At 34.2% G+C, this 12,077-nt stretch overlaps 1 protein-coding gene across 5 annotated transcripts in view; it reads right to left on the bottom strand.

Moving 5' to 3' along the window:
* Positions 1-12,077, bottom strand: part of Peak1 (pseudopodium enriched atypical kinase 1) — a 248,208-nt gene that overhangs the window by 77,963 nt on the left and 158,168 nt on the right. The window contains exon 4 of one of the 5 annotated variants that reach the window (XM_076851149.2): positions 4,443-4,528. The exons of the other annotated variants lie outside the window; for them this stretch is intronic. The gene's annotated coding sequence lies outside the window, so the exon portion shown is untranslated. The remainder of the gene's footprint in view (positions 1-4,442; positions 4,529-12,077) is intronic. 5 annotated transcript variants of the gene reach the window in all.

The following is a 12,077-nucleotide window of genomic DNA, read 5'->3' as shown; positions in this document are numbered from 1 at the left end:
CTTATGTCTCCCTCTGGATCACTCGATATTTCATGCTAAACAGCCATAAGCTCTGCTATCCTCTATAATCTATTTAACCTTCGTAAGCAAGAGTCAGTTAAATATTGGGACTATAGTTTCTCTTCTAAAGAGAAGATCTTATAAACTCATCAAGGTTATTTGTTAAAGGGACAATAGGTGAGGAACAGATCAAATGGGGCCCTTGATCTGACTTCCTTCCTCAGCAATTTGTCTGTCAGGCAGTGAAAGCCTGAGCACTGCTAACTGAAGGAATAAAATAGTGCAAATGGGATCCTGCATGACAGGTTGCCAGGCTCTGATTTTCCTCAAATATTATTAGCATTGGAGAAAAAGGTATAACGTGTTGGTAGTTCTCAAAATATTACTAGTCAGTCATTTTGAAAGAAAAAGAAATCCTAGAAGTCATTTGTTTTCTCAGCTTCTCATACTCTTCTATTTTATATTATCTTGGATCACCACAATTTTGAACACATTCTAATAGTAGAAAACTACCCAAGTCTTGGTAGATTAATAGGAAACAATGATTTCTAATTTGTTGAAAGCACTGAAAATCGAGTGGTTGATTCAGTAGGGAGGCCATCAAGGCACAGACAAAACATGGAGAGCAGGGAAGGAAGGAGTGTCATGAGACAGCCATGTTATCTGGTACATGGCAAGCAGTGACGTATGTTGGTTTTCTCCTCCGGATAATAACAAATGGTAGTGAAATTTTCTATTTGCTTTTTCAAAAACCAACTCGAAGGGAAATCTAACAAGATAAGACTGAACATGATTACCTTTGGAGAATTTTCAGATTATGATAGAAAATGTGTTTTGGCAGCATACCTTTAAAATTTTAGACAATATACTTTACCCTCTAAAATAAGCCTAGAGGACAGAATTCTGAGAAATCTGTGCTCATGTATGATGTATGGCAATGGTTATTGCTTAAAATGAGAGTATTATCCAAAGAATCTTTAGGGGAAGGTAAACCAATAACAGAAACATCAAAATTTGTAGTTACAGACCAGAAAACCCTCTCTAGTGGCAAAGGAGATTTTTAAAAATTACTTTCCCTGGGCTCTAGCCTAAAAATGAGAGGTAGAATTTATGTACTATTCAAAAACAACTTAGATAATCTGGACATAATTAAAAGTTCAAAATAACTGAACAATTTCATCAAGAGGTTTCTGTGCAATGGTTGAATAATCTTTTAAAAATTTCTATTAGGGTTTGATATTTTGGGGTAGACTTCTATTATTTTTAAAAATTTGGTTCTATCCCCCTCCCTAAATAAAAAAAAATATTTTGGGGTAGAGTATTCAGCATATGAGTAGGTTTTAATAAGAGTTATATGTTCTGAGATAGCATAAAACCCCAAAAGACAAGATATCAAAACTAACCATAATGAGACCCTGGGTCCCAGCCCCAGAACCACAAAAGAAAACAACAGGGAAAAAAAAAAAAAAAAACTAACATAATTCTTAGCCCAAACACTTAAAAAGAATCCATCTGGGAAACTTAGAACCCTGACTAGCTGAGGGCAAAACGATGATTTATAACAACATAAGTAGACTAAGACAACTTTCAAACTACTCTGAAAAAATAATCTGTTGCTTATTTTTGAAAAGCACCATTGATCAATACCCCACACATTTAGACAAAAAAACCCAGAAAACACGATGCTTCTTGAACGCAGAGGTTGTGAACAGCTTAACGTGAATAGCTACATGAAAAAGAGCACAACACCCACTCTTAGATTATAGCAGCTCTAACCAGAAGACTGCATTAATATTAAAGCTTAGCCTGATTTGGAACAATATCAGAGTCAAAAATAAATACCAAATTTGACAAAAAGCAGATGAATTAGATGCACAAAGGGAACCAGTGTGGTCTAAGTATGACGTCTAGCAGTTAGAGCTAGGGATTCTACTTCTGCTTCTGTATTTAAGATACAATTCAGAATTAGTCATTTATGCCTTTGGCTAAATGTCAGGCTACTTCTAAGGTGCCTAAAATCCCTTGGAAGGGGGCCATGAATATATTAATATAAAACCAGATTCCGAATTAGCTTTTCCCTGATGATACACCAAAAAAATGATGAAAAGACAATATTTAGAATATGCTACATTTCATGCAGTACTTTCAACATTACAAAGAGCCTTGACTGATCAAAGGAAGGCAGAACTGATCATTTCTTTCAGGAAAAAAAAAAAGAGAGAGATGATGTATGGAAATGGGGAAGTGGTGGTGCTAAAACATGAAAGGTTTATCAATTTATACAATAAAATTTGGGGTTAATATATAGATCTTATGAAAGACAGTGATGAAATCTCTGTTTAAGAAGTTGTTTCCTGAAATCAGTAACAATAATCTTGAGTTGCTTGAATTAAACTTGTTATATTTACTGTTAGATATGGTAAATCTGAGAAGAAATACTAAATGTTTGTTAGCATCAACATAATTGTTAACAACAAAAGCTCATGTCACAATATAGGTATAGAGAGGAAATTTAATTTGATTTTTGAGGGTTGGGGACAAGGAAAAATACCAACATTTATTGACACAGTGTCACTGTGCCAAAAACTAAATATGTTACCCCATCTCATCCTTCTAACCACCCTACAGTGGAGTTAATATGAGAACCCAGGCCTGTCTGACTCCAAACCTTATGCTTCACACAATAATGGCATTTGTCAAATATGTTACTTCAAAGGTAAGTTGTAGGATTCTATTTGTAATAACTGTCTAAAGTTGGTCAAAAGGAAAAGTACAAAAAGAAAAGAAATTGAACCATTTCAGTACAAAGAAGGACATGAAACATATTAGACCCTACTGAAGCTCTTTCAAGCATGAAACAATCACCTGTTAACATTTAAGTTTCTATTGAGAATAAATTCAGTGTTACTATTTGTCTCTAAGTGTCTGACCAGAAGTCAGAAATGAGCAGATTCTTAAAATAAATGAATAAAGAAAAATCTTTCAGATGCTGAATGTGGTTTTCAAATTGTGAGGTGACTTTCAAATTATAAAAAAATGAAGCTACAATGTCAAATTCACGGTTATATAAAACTTGCTGTTTTTTAGTGGAGGGATTCTTAAACTTTAATATGCTTACAAAGTACCTGTGCATACTGTAAACATGTAGATTCTGTTTCAGTAGGTCTGAGGCCACAGATTGTACTTTGAGTAGAATTTTTTAAAATATACACAACAGTCATTTGTAAAAAGTTTTATTTTTCCTTTCTAATTGGGATGCTTTTTCTTTTTCTTGCTATAGATTTCCCAGTGCAATGTTGAATAGAAGTGATCTTTGCTTTGTTCCTGATCTTAGAAGAGAACCATTTGGTCTTTCTCCATCAAATATCTAACATTAATTTTTGATTTTTCATAAATGTCCTTATTTATTAAGTTGTGGGAATTAACTTCTAGTTTCAGATTTTCATATGAATGATGTATAATTAATGCATACTCATCAACATGATCATATGGATTTTCTTTTTATTTTGTTAAAATGATGAATTATACTAAGTTAATTTTGAATATTAAACTCATGGTATTTCTGGCATAAATCGCATTTGATCATGATAGTCCATTGTCCTTTTATATGTTCTATAAAATTGACCTACTATTTGGTTAAAGATTTTTGTTTCTAAGTTCTTCAATGAGATTGGTCTTAGTTTTCTCACTGCATTGTCTCGTCTTGGTATTAGAATAAAATTGGTCTCATAAAATGAAAATAAATTTAAAAATAAAATAAAATATACACAACAGCAACCACTCTGGAAAGCAGAGGACATTCCTCAGAAAATCTGGAATGGAACCACTAGTTGACCCAGTTATACTATTCCTTAGTATATACCCAAAGGAATTAAAATCAGCTACTACAGTGACACAGCCAGATCAATGTTTATAGCAACTCAGTATACAATAGCTAAGCTATGGTACCAACCTAGGTGCCCTTCAATAGATGAATGGATAAAGAAAATGTGATACACACACACACACACACACACACACACACTGGACTATTACTCAGCCATAAAGAAGAATGAAGTTAGGGCATTTGCAGATAAATGAATAGAATTGGAGCAATCCAAAAAGCCGGAAGGCAGATGCTAACACACACTAAGGAAGGGGAGTAGGAATAGAAGTTCACTGGATTAGATAAAGGCAAATGAAGGGAATGGAGAGGAGATGGCATAGGAAAGACAGTAGAATGAATCCGACATAATTTCACTATCCTTGTATTTGAATACACGCCCAGGGTAACTTTGCATTATGTACAATCACAAGAATTAGATCCTAATTAGAATATGTCAAAATATACTCTACTGTCACGTATATCTAAAAAGAACAAATAAAAAAATAAAATATACAGAACACATGGGGATGAAGGAAAGCTGGGAAACAGTAGCTATGAAAATTAAGAAATCACCAACCTCCCCTCCTCTTTTATTGGTGCTTGGGATATAGAGCACCACTTGCTTGCCGAGCTTGAATGTGGTGATGGGTTTGATCTCTAGCACTGGAAAAAAAAATCACTTATATTATTCCTTAGACATGTACCTAACACAGAATATAAGGGTTAAGTTTTATTCTTGTATTATAGAGCATAATCTATGGAATTAACAGGAACAAAATCAGAAGAACAAATGCAATTCTGAAGAACGAAATTGGAGAACTGACGTTAATCAGACATCAAGTTACTGTAAGATGGTAAAACAGTGCAGTATTGGCAAAACAACTGACAAACAGATCAATGGAAGACAATAGGGTCCAGAAATAGATTCATACAAATATAGTCAATTGATCTTTGACAAAGGGGCAAAGGTTATACAATGGAGAGAGTGCGCTCTATTCAATAATTATATTCACATTATAAACAAGAAACAAAAACCCCTCTAAACATAAACCTTAAAATCTTCAAAAAAATCAACACAAAATGAGTCAAAACCCCAAATGTACAGTGCAAATGTTACATCTAGAAGTTAACGCAGAAGAAAATCTACTTAACCTTGGATTTGGTGATGATTTATTAGATATGACACTAGAATAATCCATAAAAGAAAGAACTGATAGACTGAACTTCATTAAAGTTAAAAACTCCTGCTCAATGAAAGATACCGTGAGGAAAATTAGAATGTAAGCCACATATTGGTAGAAAATACTTACAAAGACTTATGTGATAAAGGACTATTATCCAAAATTTACAAAGAACTCTTAACTCTTAACACCAGAAAGCAATCAATTTAAAAATAAGCAAAAGATCTGGAGCAAAGGATAAAGAAGATGTACTGATGGCAAATAAGCATATGAAAAGATCTACATCATGTGTCATTAGGGTATTACAAATTAAAACAGTAAGTTAGCATTATACACCTATTAGAATGGCTAAAATCCAACACACTGACAAAGCCAAATGCTAAGCAAGGACGTGAAGCAACAGAAACTCTCATTCATCGCTGTTGCAAATGCAAAATGGTACAGTCACTTTGAAAGGCAGTTTATTAAAAAAAAATGAAACAATCTCTTAACATAAAATCCATCAATACTTGGTTTTGCCCATAGGAACTGAAAACATATGCCTAAGCAAAAGCTGCACACAAATGTTAATAGTAACTTTATTTATAATTGCCAAAATTTAAAGCAACTAAGATGTCCTTCAAAAGGTAAATGGATAAATAAACTGTGCTACAGTCATTGTCTCAGTCCATTTTCTATTGTTATAGCAGAACACCTAAGACTGGATAATTTAAAAAGGAAAGAGGTTTACTCAGCTTGAAGTTCTGGAGACAGGGAAGATTAGGACTGGGTGGCTGTGTTTGGTGAGAACTTCAAGCTATGTCATAACATGACAGACATAATGTGTGGCAGGAATGTGTGCAAGTGATAAGCAGGTACATATAGAGGAGAGGGATGGCACAAAGGAGCCAATCCACTTTATAACAATGTACTCTCACAAAACACTAATCTGAGCCAGGCACGATGTGGTACTAACTTGGGATACTGAGGCAGGAGGATTGCAAATTTGAGGCCAACCTCAGTAACTTAGTGGGGCCTTAAGCAATTTACTGAAATAAAATAGATAAATATATAAGGGCTGGGGATGTAGCTCAGTGGGAGAGAGACCCTGGATTCAATTCCCATTACCAAAAAACACAAAACAATCTGTTCTCTTGAGTTTGCTTTTTATAGATCCAACCTCTCAACACTACATTGACAACCAAATTTCAAAATGAATTTGGGTGGCGACAAACCCTATTCAAACCATAGCACCCATACAATGGGAATATTATTCATTGATAAAAAATTAAGTAATTAAGCAAAGAAAAGACATGGAATAACATTAAATGTACCTTATTAAGTGGAAGAAGCCTATCTGAAAGGACTATAGCTTGTGTGATTGAAACTACATGACATTCTAAAAATGCAAAATGGGGCTGGGGACGTGGCTCAAGCGGTAGAGCGCTCGCCTGGCATGCGTGCGGCCCAGGTTCGATCCTCAGCACCACATACAAAACATAGATGTTGTGTCTGCCGAAAAAATAACTAAAAAAATAAATATTAAATATTTTCTCTCCCTCCCTCCCTCCCTCCCTCCCTCCCTCCCTCTCTCTCTCTCTCTCTCTCTCTCTCTCTCTCTCTTTTAAAAAAATAAATAAAAAAAAAATAAAAATGCAAAATGATGGAGATAGTAGAAAGATCAGTGAGGGGACTAAAAAGGCAGAGCATAGGGCAATTTTAGAGCACGGAAAATATTCAGTATGATACTATTATAGCGAATACATGTCATTGTACATTTGTCAAAACCCATAGAATGTATAATAGAAAGACTGAGCTCTAATGTAAACTGTAGATTTCAGGTGATAACATGTCAATGTTGGTTCACTGGCAAAAAAACAAATGTTCCACATTAGTGTGGAGTGTTTGATAGTGGGGGAGGTTGTTTGTTTGGGGATGGGGTTAGGAGGTATATAGGAAAATTTGTACCTTCAATTTTACAGTGAATCGAAAACTGCTCTAAGAAATAAAGTCTGTGATTACAAAAATCAAAAGCACCCATTTATATGATGCTTATAGAAAAGGCTTACTGGTTAGCATGAAAAATTCTCATGGCTAAATTAGTAAAATAATTTGGGTCTATACAAAAAAGCACTTACATCTTTTGAATTTAGAAATTTTAAATGAGATTTTATTTCTAAATGGTTACTGAATGAGTGATTGACTAGGCAAAGGGGAGTCCTTTCTTCAACAATAGGGATACATAACAGGGATTCCCTGGGTAGTGGTATGGCTGTTAAAAGGGAACTTGCAGGGTTGATGGAGGGTTCCTAACAAAGAGGACTGTGTTTTCCATTTCCACTTGCGTTTTCAATTCTCCTTTTAGGACTCTCACATTGTTCCTCCTCAGCTCCAGGCTCAGTGTAGGCCTGGGACTAGGTTGAGCTAAAAATGGATCTATGCTCTTCTGATATAAGGTAGAAGGCTCTAAGTGTGCCTTTTCTCCCTGAGACTTTAATCAGAGTTGGGGAAAAAAATCCAATGTCAAACTCTTCTCTCCTTCTGGTCAACTGCTTTCATATACTGTGTTTCAATATGCTCACTTTAATATATTATATTGAAATATGTTGCCTTTTAACAAATGATGAAATGAGTGATTGAAGGTATTGAATTCAGGCTTGACTCACTAAAAAGTTCCACCAACTCTGTTAAATCGTGCTGCTTCTAAACTCTTTGGTAACCATCACATGCCTTTTTTGGTCTGATCGCAGAACATCCCATTCCACTCTGTACTTGGCTAGAGCTACCATTAGTTCTTTTTAGTTAAGATGCTTATATTAACTTTAGTAACTGTGATTTTTAGGCAATGTAGTTTAGGAAAAAATACTGTCCTTCACCACCAGGCAAAGCTAGGAAAATAATAAACCAATAAAATCCTCCTATTTGAAATAAAACAAAAAAAATATGATGAATTCTAAAACAATCTAATATGTGAAAACACCTGGTTTTGGGTAAATAGAAACATCTGACTATGAAGAACTAATTGGTGAAAAACTAAACAAATGGCCTTAGCAAAAGCGAGAAGTCATAAGCAATTGATAAATAATTGTACAAGTCTTTTATTGCCCTTAGTATGACTTTGTATAGCAGCTTTAAAACATACGTTATCTAAAGGGTTTGTTTTACTATTTATTCATTTTGAAGGACTATTTTCTTTCTATAGCTACCCTTTCTGACTATAAGAAAAGAGTTAAAGGTCTATAGACCAACAAGTAAATTTACAGTATAGATTCAGCTACTTACTGGCATAATGGAAAGGCAGGAAGTAAGTGTTGAGAAACTATAAAAGAAAAAGAAATTGAAAGTAGATCTAAAAAAATATCTGGTCTAAGATAACCCTTTTATGTATTTTTCATAGAAAATTAAAAAATTGGGTTTTAAAAAAATATTTATTTTTTAGTTGTAGTTGGACACAATACCTTTATTTCACTTATTTATTTTTATATGGTGCTGAGGATTGAACCCAGGGTCTAGCACATGTGAGGCGAGCGCTCTACTGCTGAGAGCCACAACCCCAGCTCCTAAAAATTGTTTGATGCATAAGATAGAATATATCTATATAAGCCCAAAATTTCCACAAACATTACACTATTGAGTTAAAACACTAGCAACAAGAGATTTTCAAAGTACTTGATTAAAGTTAAGACAGTGCATCCATTTTATCCTGAGCTTATTTCTTTATCCTTCAAGAAGAGATGTCTTTTATACCAGAAACTATCAAGCAAGCTAACAGATGGCAAGGGCATTGAATCAAGTTTAATTTGGGTTGAATTCAAGTTTGATTATCTGGAGACATGAAGGCAATATACCTATATTAGCATCAAATGCCTAATACTGATAAAAATGTTATGGAAGTATGATCTGGTATAAAGTTTTCTGGGACTTAAAAGATCCCCTTAGGCTAAACAGTTACAAAACTCTGGCAAAGTCACAGATTCTTTCTGCCTTAGGATCCTTTATCTGTACAATGGGATGACAATAACTAGTTCTTTCTTTAAGATGCTGAGAGGACAAAAATGGAATGTTAATTTTTTTTGTGTGTGTGTGTGTGTGTGGTGCTGGGTATTGAATCCAGGGCCTTGTACATTCGAGGCAAGCACTCTACCAACTGAGCTATGTCCCTATCCCCAATTTTTTTATTTTACTGGATGTGGTAGGCAGAATAATGATCCCCAAAGATGTCCACACCCTAAATCCCCAAACCTGTAAAATTATTATCTTGATTCTATCTTGAAATAAACCCCAACATTTCAGATTTCTGACCTTCAGAACTGTGAGATAATAATCTATGTTGTTTTAAACTATTAATCTGTGACAATTTTTTTTAGCAGCAACAGGAAATTAATACACTGGATTCAATCTCAGTTTTGATATTCTGCCTAATCCCCAGTACCACAATGTGTCATTGAGCCAATTATTTATCTCTCTGAATTTCAGTTTCCACCTATCATATGGGAATTAACAATAATAACAATCTCTGTTATAGGGATCATATAGCATAACCGAGTGCTACTGAGTAAATGATTAAAAAAACAGGACAAAAGGAATATTATGGTTTAATGTATCATAGAATATTAAAAATGGGTGAAATTCTGTGCAGTGTAGGTTCTAGGGCTCCACTAAGATATCATGGAGGTGAGTTCAATTTTGGCTAGATAATGTTGATTTAATAACAAAATTACTTAGCATGCAAATGTCAAGCAAAATAATGACTTACTATTGCTATAATCATTATTCAATAAAAACTACTGAAACATGTTTGAACATAATTCATACTGAAAACTGATTTTTAAAAATAATGTAAAGCTATGCTTCTTTCTCTAGAGTTTACACTAAACATTTATTCATTTTTATATATTTAGTTCCTCATTCTAAGCAGGATTATATTTTTTATAAGACATGTTTTTCTTATGACCAATGAATGGGAAAAACTAATAATTATTAGGTATGGAATTAAAATATATAACCATTGAATCTTGGCTTATTTTTGCAGAGCCTTGAATATGCTAGACAAGTACTCTACCACTGAATTATAATCCCAGTCCTGAATTTTTAAAATAAATGTATGAAAAAAGATTTCTCATTTCAATTTTTACAGATAAAGAAATAAACGTCTGAGAAGACAAAATATTCTCTCCAAGATTACATCATTAGAGTTATTGGGTGGCAGAGCTGACACTTCAGCTCTGGTTTTTCAGGCTCCAAGATTCTTTTCATTATTTTTCCTATTTTATAATGTCTTCAAATGCAATGACCTCTTTGTATATTTAGCACAGATACTTGCTGTCCTCAGTAAACCCTATACTTGTATGTAGATCAAACGTAAGCAACAAACCAGGGCAAGGCTATCTCAAAAATCCTGTGAAGCAGGGTATGGTAGTGTATGGCTATAATGGGAGTCTGAGGCAGGAGGAATACAAGTTGAAAGCCAGGCTGAACAATTTACCCAAACCTGACTCCAAAAATAAAATTATTTTGCCTATCCAAGGACAAGGTAGATCTTTCCATCTTCTAAGGTCTAATTTAATTTCTTTCTTTAGCATTCTGTAGCTTTCATTGTAGAGGTCTTTCACCTCTTTTTTTAAGTTTATTCCTAAGTATTTTATATTATTTTTTTTAAGGTTATTGTAAATGGGGTGGTTTTCCTCGTTTCCCTTTCAGAGGATTTGTCACTGATATACAGAAATGCCTTTAATTTATGGGTGTTGATTTCATATCTTGTGACTTTGATGAATTCATTTACTAGTTCTAGAAGTTTTCTGGTGGAATTGTTTTGGTCTTCTAGGTATAGAATCATATCGTTGGCAAATAGTGCTAATTTAAGTTCTTCTTTTCCTATCCATATCCTTTTAATTTCTTTCATCTGTCTAATTGCTTTGGCCAGTGTTTCAACAACTATGTTAAATAGAAGTGGTGAAAGGTCATCCCTGTCTTGCTCGAGTTTTTAGAGGGAATACTTTTAATTTTTCTCCATTTAGAATGATGTTGGCCTGGGGCTTAGCATTGCTGGTGGGACTGAAAATTGGTACAGTCAATATGGAAAGCAGTTTGCAGAATTCTTGGAAAACTGGAAATGGAACCACCTTTTGACCCAGCTATCCCACTCCTCGGTCAATACTCAAAGGACTTAAAACAGCATACTACAGAGACACAGCCACATCAATGATTATAGCAGCACAATTCACAATAGCTAAACTATGGAACCAATCTAGATGCCCTTTAGTAGATGAATGGATAAAGAAAATGTGGTATATATACACAATGGAATATTATGCTGCATTAAAAGAGAATAAAATCATGGCATTTGTAGGTAAATGGATGGAGTTAGAGAATATAATGCTAAGTGAAGTTAGCCAATCCAAAAAAACCAAATGCTGAATGTCTTCTCTGACATAAGGATGCTGACATATAATGGGGTGGAGAGGCATGGGAGAATCAGATGAACTCTAGATAGAGCAAAGGGGTAGGAGGGGAAGGAAGAGGGCATGGGAGTAGAAAAGATGGTGGAATGAGATAGACATCATTACCCTAAGTACATGTATAAAGACACGAATGGTGTGACTATAATTTGTGTATAACCAGAGATATGAAAAATTGTGCTCTATATGTGTAATGTGAATTGTAATGCATTCTGTTGTCATATATATTACAAATTAGAATTAAAAATTAAAAACAAAATAAAAGAAAATTTAAAAAAAGAAATTCTTGGGCTGGGGATGTGGCTCAAGTGGTAGCGTGCTCGCCTAGCATGCATGAGGCACTGGGTTCGATTCTCAGCACCACATAAAAAAATAAAATAAAAATATTGTGTCCACCTAAAATTAAAAAATAAATATTAAAAAAAGAAATTCTATGGAACATTAATCTTGTGAGATGGCCCATGTAATAAAGGTTTCCACATCAATTAAAAAAAAAAGAATTAACAAGGCACATTTGTTTAAAACAGACAAGCATGATATAGGAGTGTGTCTATTTCTGGGCACCCTTTTCTTTCTATTGGATCTATTTGTCTC

Source organism: Callospermophilus lateralis, chromosome 3 (genome assembly GCF_048772815.1).
Source record: "Callospermophilus lateralis isolate mCalLat2 chromosome 3, mCalLat2.hap1, whole genome shotgun sequence".
Classification (NCBI taxonomy): Eukaryota; Metazoa; Chordata; class Mammalia; order Rodentia; family Sciuridae; genus Callospermophilus; species Callospermophilus lateralis.
This window is presented reverse-complemented; position numbering and strand designations above follow the sequence as displayed.